At 35.9% G+C, this 16,973-nt stretch overlaps 1 long non-coding RNA gene across 1 annotated transcript in view; it reads left to right on the top strand.

Moving 5' to 3' along the window:
• Positions 1 to 16,973, top strand: part of LOC145999514 (uncharacterized) — a 95,114-nt gene that overhangs the window by 51,714 nt on the left and 26,427 nt on the right. The gene's annotated exons all lie outside the window — the stretch shown is intronic.

Raw genomic sequence — 16,973 nt, 5'->3', positions numbered from 1 at the left:
CTTTCCTATACAATCACATGATCGCAGCACTTGATTAAAATCACCACCTAGGATGATACACGAATCATTATTTGGAAGTAAGTATACGATCTCAGCCTGGTAAAATTGTTCTCTCTTCCATCTGTTTTGCTGTCCGGAGGGGTCGTAGATATTAACAAAAGTATAACGTTGACTTTGAAAACTAATTCCCCTCCCATCGACTAATTTCTTTACATTTTTTATTTCTATGCCACTTTTGATTATAATTGCCGTCCCTCTCCCCCTTGTCACCAAGTTTACAATAGCCTCGTACCCATACAGGAAGTTAAAATATACAATACAAACTTCCTGCAAGTATAAAATGTCAATCGAGTGGATTCGGACAAAGTCCGCAAGCAATTTGCATTTCACTGGCGTCAGGATCCCATTGATGTTAAGGGTACAAAGACGAGTGCTGTAATTCATGCACAATAAGATATTATAAAAAACTGTATATAAGAATACCACGTAAATGTGCATTTTTGGTGCTCAATTACACTAAAGTAAGTATTAGTCCGAAGTGTTTTCAGAATGATGATAATCGTTCATGTGCATGACACAATTTACACTATTTTTTCTACCTGTTATTATATCGATATTCATCTTGTAACTCTCTAACATGTAATATATAACATTACACTGTATACACTAGGAAAGTACACAAATTTATGTCGCGCACTACACTCGTAAATCACTCTCATCTCAAAACATAAACAAACATTTCTCCTTACACTAACTACCTAATGGAGGGGGGGGAGGCGATCTGAACCCACATTTACTAAACATTTCACTTTTGTTGGGTCTTCCTGCTGTGTGTGACGGACTGCTGGCTTAGAAACATCCTGGTACATTTCTTTTTCTTACCTTCTGTTACCGCTTTCAGTCGTGAACTTGTGCGTTTTTTTCTATTTCGTTGACCTTTGTCCATAACTTGCTTATCATCTGTGGATTCCTCTTCAGTTTTGGAGTCATCTCCTGATACCATTTCTTGCGATTGTGACGAGGGAAGGGGGGGAGCAATTTTAGGTTGGTCATGTTGTCCACTCACGTTTCCTTCTGCTAGTTTCAAGGTCGCGCCTGGCAGGGAAAGCTCATGACCTGCCTGGCTCATTTCACCTTCCGATACACAGCTGTTCGCGGGGAGGGGAGGGGCTATCTTATCACTAATCGAGGCTTCAAGCGAGACCTGGTAGTTACTCGAAAGTTCCTCGCGTTCAACTTCTGCTACCCATGTCGAATTTTGACTTTCTGTTGTTAACAAATGGGAAGTTTCCTTTGCTGCTCTCTCTGATGAAACCTTGTTCGTCGGAGGATCCAGTGGCGTCTGTGCGGCACCTTCGGGTTCTTTTACATCTGGGTTCTTTGGGGATTCTTTCATTTCTGTGTCCAGGGTTGTCTTGGGTACTTGAAAACTTGTAGGCTGGTATGGCAGTGGTTGTTCTGCTGCATCAATATTGATTGGTGATCGGTGGGTGGCTTCCGCATATGTGGAGGCTGTCCTTCTTCCTGGTTTTCTACGCTTATCGCAACAATTTGAGAGATGTTCTGTAGATTCACATATCCTGCACGTAATCTTTTGACCATAGTACGTTACCCAATATCGATCACCTTTGATAGTGATGTACGATGGAATTGGTTTTTTAAGCGTCATGCGAATTCGCTTTGTACCGGTACGCGTTGGGTATATATGTTCATCCGTGTACTTTTCATCATCAACATATTTCACATCACCATATGTTGTCAGTGTCTGTTGTAGAACGTCCATTGGAAGTTCCATAGGAACTACGTGTACATTCACAATTACACTATTTTGATCCGCCCATTCCAGTTTTACCTCATGCTCCCCATTGTCATCAGTGTAAACTGTCACGAACCCTGACTCGAACCATAGACTTCCAAGTCTACCACTAGGCTACCCTCAGAGTCCGTGGGACATATGTTTGCCGGGGCTCACCAGGGATCGCACAGCCACTGCGCTCACCGGTCACAGAACTAGGTTCTTGGGCTGTACACTCTTTTCTCATCTGTACTCCCGGCAGAAGAGCACAAGATACAAAGAGAAAAGGGCAATTATGGGGGTTCCACCACTTAACTTCTAGGAGTTAAGAATTTAAAGCAATTGGCATTCACCATTAGACACTATTTCTATAACTATGATAACTATGACGGTTGGAAAGGAACTTGTATGCATTACCTTCTGAAATCAAGATGAATAAAAGAGAAACACAAAGATAAACTTAATAAATGTATATTCTTTGGGTTAATATTAATTACAATATGATCGTATACATGCACGCTGAATATATCTTCAAGCGTGTTTCTGGGTAATGTCCTATAGACATTTCTAAGAGAATCTTCCTTCTCTTCCTTTGAAGGTTTGGTTACATGGGCTCTCTGGCCTACTGTTACATAAAAATATACAAAAACACATACATTACCTTTTCAGCTATGCTTCTAGTGAAGTTGGCTTCATAACTCAGGCTTGGAACCTGAGTTCGAACTAAAGACTCTGAATACAATCTTCTCTCTGACGCTGAACTGAGAACGGGACTTTAACTGTCTGACTAACTCTTAAGGCAAAGACGAACTCTCTCTCTGGCTCTGACTTCTGAAGGCAAAACCTAAGCTTTTATACAACTACAAAAAGGCTTGTCACTGGGTGGGGTCGTTTATTAACGCCATCTGACTGACGTATTATTCTTTGAACTCTGACGTATGGTAAATCCTAAGAAATAGCAATTTTCTAAAGAATGGGGAAAGTTCCTATTACCATATATGAAAGGTTAATACGTTTGGCCTTTTGGGTTTGGAAGGTGGATGAGGAAATTATGGAAATCAATCATTCTGTTTGGCACATGAATGGTGTAACCTTATCAACTCTGCAAACAAACAGGAAGCTCTTTCTTTCTATCTGCGGCTGAGCTGGGATAACCCTTGACAGCGTGTGTTTTCCCTCCGGAAGACAAACAATGCCAGTCACCAACCACAGCGGGCAGACCTCTGACATATGCGGTAAACTTGTATCCTGTTATGGCTTGGTGCCAAGTTGATAAGCAAGTGTTTTCCTTGTCGAAGCAACTCTTCTAAGCCGCTTAAAAACTTACCATTGCCGGCTGGGCAATGCAAAATATAAAGGAAAGATATGGTTAAAGGGATATGGTAGTCGGAATAAAGTATTGAGTTCGATTCTGGTGGGCGACTGAAATTCTGGGTGTGACAATACCCTCCACCTGAGATTGAAATATCTCCTGATGTTTCATTTTCTCGGGGTTTGCATATTAACGTTTGATGAAATAAATCTGTTTCGGTGACATTTACAAGGCTTTATGCTGCGATAGCTGCTATATTTGTTCCTGGGGTTTCTTTCAGACTTTCAAACAAATGGGTAATTTATATCATTACTTATGCAGATTGCATTGGATAATATTGGGTACCTTTGACAGACTTAAATCAACTAGTGGATTCATAAAGGCGAAACCAACTTCACTGCGAGCTTACAAATTAAGTGCTGCATAATTATAAGGATGAATAATGATGAATCAAACCTGAACAAAAAGTTTGATTAAAATTGTTAACATAATCAAACCAACTTATAGGTTGGCATAACATGATTATACATATACAAACATATTTTGTTTTGCCTTTAAAACCTTGAATTAGTATTATATATAACAAACGATACTAAAAAGTGATATTGAGAAAAACTAGACATTAAAAAGTAGTTATATTCAGGAATATAACCTGACCAAAAAGCTAAGTGATACTAATTCCATAGCATCATACATGTTTTTCCTTGAATGAAAAGGATCAAAAGGATCTAATGAGATCCTTACACTATTATCTGTAAGAAGAGCTCTAAGCAGACTGGGCTTAGGCTCGGTTTCTGATACATGAGAATAAGCTATCAATGTAGGGAAGGGTTTTTCTTCCGTACATAACAAGGTAAAAGTGTTAAACACACTAGATTCTTTTGTTACAAGAATTTCATGATACTCTTCTATTACTCTGAATATACATTTAAAAACATGTTGGTATAATAGAGTCTGTTCTCTTAACCTTTTACATTTACTTAAGGCGAAGCATACGAACTCTTTCAAATTTGTCGTACAAGGTTGACAAATTGGTTCGATTTCTCCGTATCGATAGAAAATGTTTGCTTTATCGTAGGCATATTTAATGAATTGGTCCAATATGAAAGTTGGATGTTGTATAGTGTATGCTGTGAACAATGTGTGTTCTCTACGATTTTTAGCGTTTCTTACTTGTTTATTTATATGCCACTTGACATATGGATCATTTTCAGCTAGCATGAGCTGTATGAGAGCTTGAGGGTCTATGCCGGAAATATTCATGATTTCGTTATTCAAAGAGAAATAACGATCATTACTCTACCTTACCAATTGCATAATTGCGAAAATCTAAACAAAAACATAAAGTCATTAAACTCTATCACTTAAAAGTATATGACAACATAACATATTTGTTATTAATAATAAAAATTAACATATATATGATATGACACAAATAATTGATTAGTATGTAGTTAAGTGTTTATACTGATTATATTGGATTACATGAATATGTAAGTATATATATATATATAGATATATCCTTTGATAATTTGCTTGATTATATTTTGTAGGATATTCGTAATATTATTTTCATATAAGTTTGTGTGTAAAAATAATGTTTACACTATTTTCTTTCTTCACAACACAGTTCAGGGTTCACTACATTTTCACTATAAGTTCGCTTATGTCTGTAGCTAACACCTTGAAAAATTGTTCGTGTTAGAACGACTAAATCGTAGCACTACACTGCGTAACATAAACTGTGCAGAGTCCTTGTGAAATTTCACGAGTTACTTAATAGAGTGACATGTTCCATTCCTCTATAAAGGAATATACATACAATATATTAGTTCTAAATATACTTTCTATTACCTTATAACATAGGCTTACGATATTACACTCTTGACAATATAGTGTCTTTAGGATTTACACGCGATGTAACCTATTTGCTTGTTCAACAGTGATATACTCAGGTTCGTTTGAATCTGCTAGATTTACTACTTGTATTGGTTCTTCATAATTTCTGTCGGATTCATAGTGAATGACAGGTGGGGAAGGTACTGGTCTTGAAATATTCATACTTCGTACTCTTATCCTTCCATTATAAGACCGTGGTCTTTTACACTCACATGTGTTTATATACACTTTCAATATTATATAAAATATGAGTAAATATGTCTGTATAGTTAATATTGTTAACCATAACATAATAGATATTTCATATTTTGTATGTTTTATGTTTATATGACATTCTTCTTTATGACATAAGTAAGGTATAGTTATGTTCTTGTTAGTCATGTCGATCCACGTTAGTGGGATTAAATGACTTATACTTGCAGTAGTATCTGTAGGTAATATACAAGGGAAAGTACTTCGTATATGAAGTCTTTCATCATACTTAATGTAACATGAACAACCTAAATGGATCAAAGTAACACCATATTGAAATTCTACTTGAAAATTAATTTCAATATCTTTACATACAATGCGTAAAGTACGATTATATTCTTTGTTTCCAACAAAGGCTTGTGTAGAAACGTTAAATTTATAGAACTCTAGATCATTGTTATTCGTAGTGCATGTCATATTACAATAATTGTACATCCCATGCACATTCTTTGTTATGGTAGCTATGATACATCTCTCAAATTTACTCAAAAATCCATGTTTCGGGTGAACGAAACATAAGGTATCTTTAACAAGATCACATTCAGTTGTTAATAAATTCTTAGAATTATCATCATATGCTATGTTCATATCTTCATTATACACACTACAAACTTCTGTTTGTTTTCTGAAGTATATTTGTTTTACTGAGAAACTACGTAAACGTCTTTGGTTTGAAATGATTGGAACTTTTATGGCAAACAACACTTTGCTTTTTGATATTACACATTCAGCTAAAGGTACATTATAGAATTGTCCTAAATTCCTAACATCTATACTTATAGAATGATTAGTTTTTACAAACTTTTGTTGTACATCTAATAAATCTTGCTGAAGTTTATCAAATGATATCAATTTTGGATTTATGACTTTTTGTTGACAAGAACTTATTAATAACATCAAATTTTCATTCGTACATACTGACAAGGTTTTTAAAATTTAACCATGATAAGGCTGGTGAATCATAAATTTTACTTCTTATAATGTCATAACCTTTTCTATCTACAAAAAGTGTTTTCACATGCACTTTTTCAATTCTAAAATACTGCCAACCATATGTAAGAGGATCAGCGTTAAAGGTATGATTACCAACGCGTGAAACTATATTCTCCCAATCAATTACATGTGGTTGTGGTATTGAAATGGTTATTTCATATATAATAGGCAAAGATGTTTCATAATATATAGGAGAGCTTAACTCTTCTATTTGCAATCCTGAACTTATATAAGTAGGTATTTGTAAAGCTGATAATAATGAAACATTTGTAAGAAGTACAAATATAGATAGTCAAGATGAAGATGTTCTATTTAATGTAGCATATTGTGGTTCCATTGTAGGATTAGCGCTAGTTTCAAATGATACACAACTAGGCCTTCCTTCAAAATTTGGACTATGAAATTTGATTCTTGTTTCATCAAGACTTGATCTTACATTTGCTCTTCGTAATGCACTATCTCTAAATTCTCGAATTTCTTTACAGGTTGTCATCCATATCAAATAAACTGTAACTATTATGACTAAAAATGCAATTACTACACATATGTAAACAGCAATTTCTTCGATAGTTGTTAATTCACAAGCATGAGCTTCTACTTGACTTAATGGTATAGCACTCATAGGTATAGCAACATTTTGTACTAATCGATTTGTGCGGTTTAATTTAAAAATACACCATAATAATAGAATGCTAATTATCCCATTCCAAAGATAAAATACTAAATTATCTGTGGTATCTGAAGGTATTAATTCACTTCCTATATCTGTAACCATATTTTCAACTTCATCTAACAATTCTTTTCTATCGGTAACTGATTGATTTTCAGTTGTGGGTTTAATATAGATATGAGGTAGTTTCTGTGTCCAATTATTATCTAAACAATCCTGAAATGATTTGAACTCTAACATTTCTTGTTTTGTCTTCATATCTGTGACTTTTAATGTAGGTATGTGAGACCAACTGGCAGGAATAACTCTAGATGTCTGAAAGTTCGTTTCAGCATTGTCTGAACATGGAAAAGTTTGAGGGATGAATACATCATCACTAATTTTAGCAGAACATGTGCAAGGTAAATCTAACTCACTGGCTCCTGGCTGATTACCATGAGTAGGAAATTTACGCTTGTTTCCATTACATTCTACTTCAATTTCATCTAAAGCGTTTGTGATTACATATTTGTCTGGCGATATTTCAGTAATAACTATAGGATTTCCCTGAGTACATTGAAATGTGCAAACTTTTGCTAACTCTTCTATACTCTTCTTCCTTCTCTTATCTTCTGTGGGCAACCGGTGCCTATTACAGCATCGTGTCCATAGCGTGGTAAGTAACATAATTTATCTGTGTGAGGATTACATGTTGAAAGGAAGGTTCCTGACAACATTCTGACACTCGTACTTGTAGTGGCTGCGTAGCTGGTGGAATGTAGTAATATACATGTCGAATTATGCCATCTAAATGGTACTGTCTGAAATCGTTCTAGTAATACTCTTTCTCCTATCCTGATTATAGGGATTTTAACATGAAAAACTACGTTTGTATCTGAGAAAATACACTGCGTTATGGGTAAGCTATAATATTGACTCAATTTATTAAGTGAAATGGCTAATGTAAAACCTTTCTTAGTAATTTTCTCGACTATGCTCAGTAAATCCTCTCTTAAAGTTGGTGGTCTAATAGAAGTCATGGGAAAAGTATTATGAAAACATGCATTCTGAATTTCTCTATATTCCTGTTCTATTACCTGATTTAACATTATCTTATGGAATAACATGTTTCGCATTTGTTCTAGCAATCCTTTATACTGTAAATTCTGGGATGCGTTCATTAATTCAGCAAAATGAAAATTCTCTAGCGATCTAATTTGTTCAAATTTTCCTTCTACTGCATCAAGTGATTTGTTTATCTGTTTAGCCATATCTTTTAATCCATATCTAATGGTGACTATATCTCTATCAAAATGTTTTAAACTTCTAGTGATCTTTAAAATTGCTTGTTTCAGTTTACGATTTTCTACTTTAGAACTTTGAACTTCTTTGTCTGTTGCTACTGAGCAACACCATCCAAGGAAGTCTCCTAAGAATGGCAGAAGTCCTCTTTTCTTTCTAGCTGGTTCATACTCAAAATATTCCTCTGTAGGAAATTCTAATGATGATTTATTCAAATGTGCAAGAAAAGCTTCTTGTAACTGTCCTATGGCTTCATCTATAAAACAAAATAATGAATCTGTTTCCTCATGTTCATTGCATAAATGACTTCTTTCTGAATTTGAAATTTTCCATAAACTGGGCTCTATCATTGGAGGTTTGACTAATACATTTTCATATACTAATGGAATCGTGGCTTCATACATGGTTAATCCACTAATGATATTCCAGTATCCTCCTGATACTAAACGTATTGGTGGTAATGGATTTCCATAAACCTGAAAAGAGATAGTTACCAGTATACCGAAGTAGATTTCCAAAAACAATTGGTGAGTCATCTTCTGGCTCGGTTTCCTCTGGATCTATCTGGTTGATTGGTATTTCCAAAAAGGTATTGAGATTTCTGAAACTGGTTAGAAAACTAAAAATACAATTTAGTGGTTATTACAAAGTTAGAAATTTTAGTACATCATGTATGAAATGTAGTTACTCATATTTCAAGCTTGAATAGGATGTGGTTCTATAGGTAGGCTAACAAGTCTTAGCTTAGCTATAGTCGGATCAAAGTGGCAACTAAATTTCCACTGATCACCATACATCCATATACTTCGTTGTATATAAGCGTCTAATTGATAGGCATTTTGCTTAAGCCATATCTCTCTATCTACTTTATTTGGTCTCAAACTTAAACCAAAACGAATATAATTCGTATAAGATCTTTCAATTGTAGATTTTCCTTGTATCGTAGTAGATGTTACTGAAGATAAAACATTTGTTCCATACGGAATGTGTTTATTTTCTCTTGCTACAAAACATTTCTTAAAAGAACCTTTCATAAACTTATGTGTAAGGCTAGCTATTTCTAACATATCCTTTATTTTTATGGTCTGAGCTGTAGATACCTTTTGGTTTTCTACTACCTTTGAAGTTACGTCATTTCCACTTGTATTTGCATCTTCATTTACCTTTTCAACATTCTCCTTACTTGCTTTATTTTCTAATTGGTTTTGTCTTAGTTCGATTGAACTATGGGCTCTTCCTAAGTCAAAATAATCAGAAAATTCAGAAGATAGTGTACTGATAGACATTGTCGAACATCTCGATGTGACTTCAACAATATCATTTTCTTCTTCAGAAGAAATTGTAATTGTCTCTTTGGAAGTGGAAGAAGGGTCATCACTGTTTATAGTGATAGTCCCTCTCCCTAATGACTTTTCAATGCAGGAAGCGTCCAAAATCTCTATAATAGTATCATGATCCGATATTGTTACTATTTCCTTACTCACAAGCGTCTTTGGGCTAGAAGCTGCTAATGGTAAATCTTTTTCAAACATACTATAAGTAACACTAGAGGGTAAAGTTTCATTAACTGTACTACTGGTGTTAGAAGATTCTAGTTCAGGTTCTAAGTGCTCTAATTCCTTTTGGGCGTACTGTTTCAATAATTGCTCAATGGAAGTATCCCTGATACTTTCAGCCATTTTTCCTCTATACTTATACCTATATTACCACTACTGTTTACTTTGAGGTTGGAATATTCTTCACTGGGTTGATATACGCGATCAATTTAATAGTATTTGTTTCTCTATCAAAGGCAGATGTGAATAACCATTTACTACCGTATTTCTGGAAATTTTCTAGTACAAACTTCTTTGTATCCCTTGCAACTTTTTGAAGAAAAACATTTATGTCCATATCATGTGTAAGGGCAAATTCTACGTTGGTATCTAAAAATTGTTTCCATTCAAACAATGTCCCTTCTTTAATCATATAATTTCCTCGAAATAGTAAATGTTGTACGTCAAACAGAGAGTATACATTCTTTAGAATCCAAGTCCATAAGTCGGGTCTGGTAAGATCCAAAGCCATCAAAATCTTGTGGGTTCCTTGGTTTGTGTCTGGGGAGGAAGAAAGTATAACATTACCTGGTATACTTAAGTTCTCCATTTACTTTACTAAAAGGAAAAAGTTTTACTTTTGGGATTCTATCATTATAGTCTCTTATAAACAAACAAATATCATCAACATGGTTTCCGGGTTGGTGCAATACTAAAGTAGGATGTTGTTCAAATAAAACATCGTTGACAAGGTCCTTAAAACACTGGACTACATGAATTTCGTCCTCATGTCGTAAGTTCCGTAATTCATAAACATACAATGATTTATGTGGGTTTTCTCCATATTCTTGTATGACATTTGTGGCTCTAATGAGAGGTTCATAAGGGAAGGTAAAATGTCGTATTGTCGTATAAATTATTGACTGATGGGTCGGTGGATAACAAAAATATGGTAGAGAAAATCTACCTACATGCGTTACTAACAGACTACACTTATTGTTCCAATATCCATCGGGTATTATGTTTCTCATAGCTTCAATCATATCACTGGGTACGGAATCCATCATTTTTCAAAAACACAAGGTCTTTCTTCATAAAACCTTAAGCAAGTTGTATGTTGCTGGACACTTTTATGACAAAATTCTTTACAATACCTGCAAAAATAGCTTCTAGGTAATCTTAAGAAGTATGGTGCTTTAAACAAATATTCCTTTTCTTGTCTTATAACATACTGTCGATAATATCGACAAAGCATGTTAATGCAATACAGTCGATTATATCCGAAATCATGGAATTCGGCTAATTCTTGTCTCTCACAATGAGGACAATGTATCTTACTTCTATCGGGTACAATGGCTAACAGTTGAAGATTCATTGATTTAACTTTCTCTTCTTAAATGGTTTCGACACAGTATCTAATTGGTTCGGCGCTGTTCCCTGTACTGTTTGTATAGTTACTAACGGCGGTGGACCGTATGGCGTACACAATTCAAACAATCTTCTTATTAGTACGTAATACACGTCGGCGAAGTTTACTGCGGTAACTTTGGCAAGTATATCATTTAACACATACTCAAATCTGGCTATGCTCTGGTTTGCTAAAACTTGATCTACTGTATACCGTTTCGTATCAAAGAAATAAAGCAAAAATTCTCTATACTTAACCTTTCTATCTTCTAATTCCAATGGAATATGAGGATATTTCTTTATATAATGTAATGACATTTACTCTCAATGACCTGATCTTTTCTTAGCAGGGTTTGGTATTCGTGAAATTTTTATATGTCCTGTTGAATCGGTGGTAACCTTTAATTTCCAATTCAATCCGTATTTCTTTCTCCACTCTGACAAAGCTGTAACTGTATTTCTCTTAATGTTAAACAATAATCTACTCCACTCTAAATATGGGATTTCTTGAACTCCTCCACTAATCTCGGGATTTATTTGATAGTTCGCAAATGGTACATAATATGAACAAAGGCTCTGTGCGAAAAAGACAAGAGCACTTGGTCCTATACTCTTCTTAACTTCAATTAAAGAATAACCAATAAACTTTTCGATTAGAATTTCGTCTATCGTCTCTTGTACTCGTCTTCGGACGGCATCTGGTATTAATAATACCTCAAAAATATCTAATTTGCTTAACTCTCTTTCGGCTGCAGAATCGGACATTTAATCACAAAACACTTATTTGGTGACACAACTCATAGGGTTTCTTAACTCACCTAACTTCTTATTGCTCTTCGTGAGAAGAAACAGGATGTAGGTCCTAAATTGTCTCAGATGAAATATCAGCTGGGTCAATCTTTAAGTAGAACCTGTTAAAGATAAATCCGGATATAGGCGAAGATATACGTATGATTTGCAATAAATAGCAAATATATATTTTCGTGGACTAATACATTTGAATAGAGATAATGAATATTCAGATGATGAATAAAATGATTGTCTTTTAAATGAATGGCCAGTTCATTCAATTGACGAAAGTGTGAGGATGAAAATGAGATATACCATGAAAGATGTACATACAATTCTTCCATTTATGTATCGTATCGTATTAGATCTTTTTCGGATTACCTTCTATTTCAACGCTAGTTTGCACTTTGTTTAAAGAAGGTGCAAATGTATGCGTGTTAAGGATGAGTTCCTTCCATTTTTGAGTCGTTGTGATTTTTGTCTTTACTGATTTACATTTCAAAAACAAATGTAATTACCATTGGTTCGGCAAATAATATCTTTTCAAACGTCTAACGTTGACGTTCATTTCCTTTTGGCCTACTAACTTTCTTACATGGAATACATTATTTCCCAAATATTTTATGATTTCCCATGGTCCATTCCATTTTCGTCTTAGCTTTTCTGTTAATCCAATTTTGTGCGCAGGTTGGTATACCAAAACCAAATCTCCTGCGACGAATTGTACGTCATTTACTTTTTCATCATGTCTCTTCTTATCATATACTTGTCTCTGTTCATGTCTTTTTCTTGCTATTTGGCGTATGTCTTCCAAATGTTGAGATAGGTGCGTCGTATGCGCGGTGGGATCTGGCGTCTTAAGTGACTCTATTCCCATTGTTTCTAAAGGGAATACTGGTTTTCTACCGTACACTAGTTCAAAAGGTGAGAAACCAATTTGATCTACCTTTGAACAGTTGTACGCAAAAACACACAATCTTAAATAATCACTCCAATCCTTTTGATGATGTTCTACGTATTTACTTAGCATTTGTGCTAACGTAGCATTGAATCTCTCTACCTTACCATTCGTCTGTGGATGGTAAGCTGTGGTACATACATGTTTCACTTTCATTAATTCCAGTAATTCTTCTGTTACCTTTGCCATATATACAGATCCTCTATCGGAGAGTATTTCTCGAGGACATCCATGTCTACATATTACATCTTCTAGAAGAAATTTGGCTACTGTTTTCGCTGTTGTTGTTCTCAGGCATCTTGCTTCTATCCAATTTGTAAGATAGCATGTTGCAGTAATAACATATTGAAATCCTTTAGAATTTGGCAACGGTCCTAATATATCCGTGGATACACGAGCGAATGGTTCTCCAATAGGTATAGGGTGTAACAAACCTTGAGGTTTACCAACATTACGGTTTCTTTGCTGGCAAGTCGGGCATCCTTGGACATATGAAATAATTTCCTTTTTCATATTAGGCCAATAATAACGTTCCGTGATTTTTCCACGAGTTTTACTTATTCCTAAATGTGCTCCGGTGAGAGGAGAGTCGTGAGCTTCTCTCAAAATTTCTCCTTTCAATTTTTCTGGTACTACTAACACGCATTGGTCTCCAAACTTTCGATACAATATGCCATCTTTAATCTCAAAATATCGTACATGTAGTTGATCTGGGTCGGTTTCTTTATCTGCTATTAATTGGGTTACCACTGGATCTTCTCTCTGCATTTGTCTGATATCTTTGATTTCTCTCTCCGTGTTATCTATCTCTTTATGAACCTGGGCAACGGCGACGATGGCTCCTTCTTCTATGACTTCCCTTTCTTTCGCGGATAATGAAGTAGATGGAATACGGCTAAGACAATCTGGTGCGCAATGCAATTTTCCTGATTTGTGGACAATGTCGTAGCTATATTCTTGCAATCTTATCGCCCATCGAGCTAATCTTCCTACAAGGTCTTTACATCTTTTTAACCAACATAGGGCATGACTGTCTGTTACTACTGTGAACTTTTGATCTATTAAGTACGTTCGGAAGTGTGTGATTCCAAACACTACAGCTAATGCTTCTTTTTCCGCAATAGAGTAATTTCGTTCTGGTCCATTCATGGTCCTACTAGCGTAAGCTATCGGGATTGATGTCTAACTCTTTTGCTAGGTCATGTTCATCTTCTTTCCCTGGAGTGGTCCCACTGTGTAAAACATCTAAATTCACTGCATAACAAGATTTCACTTGGGGTTGCATTAGCGGTGAAAGACATTCCAATTTTCCTATCACTGTTCCGGATGGGATATTAACACTGGTATAACCCATATTAATTATCGGCACAGCTTTTAGATCTGAAGGTTTCACTAACATTCGTGGCACTAAACATCTAAACTGATTGTATAGACCATCAGAAGGTTCCAATAAATATTCACTGTCACTTTCTTTTGAAGTGGTACATGGATAAGTTACGGCGATTTGCGTATGCTGACGAGATGGAAGAAACGTATTGACCATCACTTTAAACACTTTATTTTCCTTTCTCCTCTTTCTTTTCTCTTTTCTGGCTTCTAAACTAGTTTCAAAATTATCATCAAAACCTGAATGTTTCAAAGAAGTTATATTTACCTGATCGTCTGGTGAAGAAGTCGGATAATTCAAAATCTCTGTAGCTGGTGGCTTTCCAATAGGTGATCCATCACAACGTGAAGACTCACTAAGTTCAGACTCACTGTGGATTTGCTTTGAGTTACTCGAAACTTTAAGTTCAGTGCTATCTTGCGTTGCTGTTTGCGTACGCACTTGGGTGCGGTCGGCGTTCCTTGAGATAGCTTCTGATTGGTTGACTCGATCATGTGTTCTGTTGCCAAGAGGGAAACGTGAAGGCGTCATTTGCGCGCGCAACTGGGTGCGGTCGCAAGACTCGACGGTGTTTCCTGAGTGGCTAAGTCCTGATCGCTGATGTGGCGTCACTGCGTTGCTACCGGACGTTATCACGTGCTTGCTGCTTAGTGGCGTGATATTTTGGCGTCGTTTCGACATCACGTGGGCATCAAAAGTTGGCGTTAGGACGCTTTGGTTAATAGGAAAAGCGTTGGCTTGCTTCAACTTCTTGATAATATTAATGAGCTTAGTTAACATTATCTGACTGGGCGTTTCTTTATTTTGAAAGTCACTATCACTCCTCATTAGGGATCTGCACTCCTTATCTACACATGGTGACTCTTGATTAAAACTTATTTCTTGTCTGTCTTTTACTTGGGAATGAAAACTAACAACTTTTATAAGACCAGAGTATGAAGGAATATTGCCATTACTGTCCATTTTTACCAACGGAATTTTTCTTTCCATTTGCCGGAATTCACTGGGACGCTTTAAGCAGATTTCCTTTGGACTGATCCATTTCACATACTTATTAAAGAAATCACTACCAAGTAATACGGGGGAGAACTTTTCTCCTCTTTTTGGTTCCATCAGAACGAAGTTTATCCACATTTTTAAGCCGTTTGCTCTAAAATATACTCTATGGACTGGATATAAATCTGAATCTGTGTCAAGCAAGGTTCGAATACTCACTAAACCTATCCTTTTACTGTTGCTAACAAATTTCTCTGGCAATAATGCAGGATTAATGATACTAATTTCTGATCCTGTATCTAATAAAGCTAAATCCTTTTTTCCAAATACATGTACATATAGATGTGGTCTCGGATAACGGTGAGACTCATATATCACAGACTTTAACGGGTTCTCTAATGGTTTTTGGGGTTTTACATAGTTCGCCTGATTTACGAAGCGATCCCCATCTCGCTTCGTCCTTACTCGTTTGGGGTTCGAACGGTATGGGTAAGTGCGTCATTACCCTCCGTCAAACGCGTTTTTCCAAGTAATTCTGACACTAACATCTCGGCTAACATTTCGTTGACTTGATGTTCTACTGGTTTCTGTATTACCCCTTGTACACCTTTTTGATTTCTGAAGGGAGTTTGATTACCTGTGGGTGTTCGGTTATCGAAGTCGGACCTTCTTCTTTGTGGACATTCTCTTGCATAATGACCAAAATTTCGACAAGAGAAGCACTGAATGTTACTTTTATCGTTGTTTCTCGAATTCTGATTTGCATTTATACCTTTATCATTACGATTATATTGATTAAAAGTACCTCGGTAATTGTTACCTCTATAATTATTGCCTCTATACTCGTTTCTAGGTGGCATGGCTACTTCTGCAGTAAAAGTACGCTTGGGAAAATCATTTCTAGGTGGATTCCTAAATGTCCTACCTGTTCCTCGCTGATATTGATTTTCTTGTCTTTCTGGTTTAGGTCTCAGATTATACCTGGTTTGAAAGAATTTATTCTGTGATACCTGTTGGTTCTGGGGTCGATGCAATATTTGATATTGTGGTCGATTCTGTGCTTGATTAGACCCTTGATTTGCCTTAGTAAAAGATGTATTTTGTGCTTTATTTTCAAAAGATGAAAGAACATCTTTCTCTTTTTGTTCAGTTACCTTTTTCTTTGATAATGCACTATTCGTTAACGAAGCCTGCTTTTTAGCTCTTTCCATTAATCGAAGGTTGTTGAGCAAATCACTTAATGATTCCGGTCTCATGGGGACTAGTTTCTCAACTTGGTCCTCACTGAGTCCTCTATAAATGTAGTTCATTTTACTTTCAGTGTTCATATGTGGGTCAGCTCTCTGACACAATTTCAACATAGAGTAGTAATACTGCTCTATTGTTTCATCATCACCCTTCTTTCGTGCACTAAGTTCTATCAAAGCATCGCCTTCTGGATAGACAGGTGAAAAGGCTTCTTCTAATTTTGCTTTTAGTTCAGAAAACAAATTTAATGCCTCTAAGGTGCTCTTATGCAATTCCCAAAAATCAGATGCGCTATTCTTTAAATACGCGGGTAGGTACTTTATTTTATCCCTTTCGGACCATCCCAATATGGTTGCTACCCGTTCATAGGTCTGAATAAACTGTCTGATATTTTCACCCTTATTTCCTGAAAACGTGTCGGGTTGCACGGACGGTACTCGCCCGTGACATG

Source organism: Lepisma saccharinum, chromosome 15 (assembly GCF_977018435.1).
Source record: "Lepisma saccharinum chromosome 15, izLepSacc3.1, whole genome shotgun sequence".
In the NCBI taxonomy this organism is placed as follows: Eukaryota; Metazoa; Arthropoda; class Insecta; order Zygentoma; family Lepismatidae; genus Lepisma; species Lepisma saccharinum.
The sequence above is the reverse complement of the archived record's forward strand: the minus strand, read 5'-3'. Positions and strand labels throughout refer to the sequence as shown.